Below are 569 nucleotides of genomic sequence, written 5' to 3' on the forward strand. Positions count from 1 at the left end.
GAACCCCCGCCGTCACCCATATCATCTCTTCTTGCCCATCTTGCTACCCGAAGGAAATCGACAAGCACGACTCCAGTGCAGGGGGTCCTCTTATCATGTCGAGGAGCCCTCTGGTTCAAGCGCAATGAAGGCCTTAGATGGTGTGCGCTTCGGCGGAGTCAGGACGTCGGCCACATGGCCTCCTAGTGATGGTTATGCAACTTTGGCTGCAGAGGCAACATGACCGTGGCAAAGGATCTGGCCCTGTATTGGTCACCATCGGCTGGTGGCAGGGATTTGGAGGATCAACAGAATGATGCTTTTTGCGTCGGCTTACTCATCGGTGGTGTCTAGCATTGGCTTGCAGACAACACGATCTCGTGAGGGCCGACATTCCTACATCGCTCCCGTCTCAGACCCCTAACAGTGTGACCTCAGGTGGTGCGCGCGATTTGGTGTTCTGGCTTCACACGACAGGCTACCCCCGCCCCTCGCCCATGCGATGGCTCGACTCTAGCGGGTTTTCATCATTTTTAGTGATGGTTGGGGTTTGCTCCACATCATAGTAGGTGTTGGCATGCTCGAAAATG

This window comes from Triticum dicoccoides, chromosome 5B, assembly GCF_002162155.2.
Source record: "Triticum dicoccoides isolate Atlit2015 ecotype Zavitan chromosome 5B, WEW_v2.0, whole genome shotgun sequence".
In the NCBI taxonomy this organism is placed as follows: Eukaryota; Viridiplantae; Streptophyta; class Magnoliopsida; order Poales; family Poaceae; genus Triticum; species Triticum dicoccoides.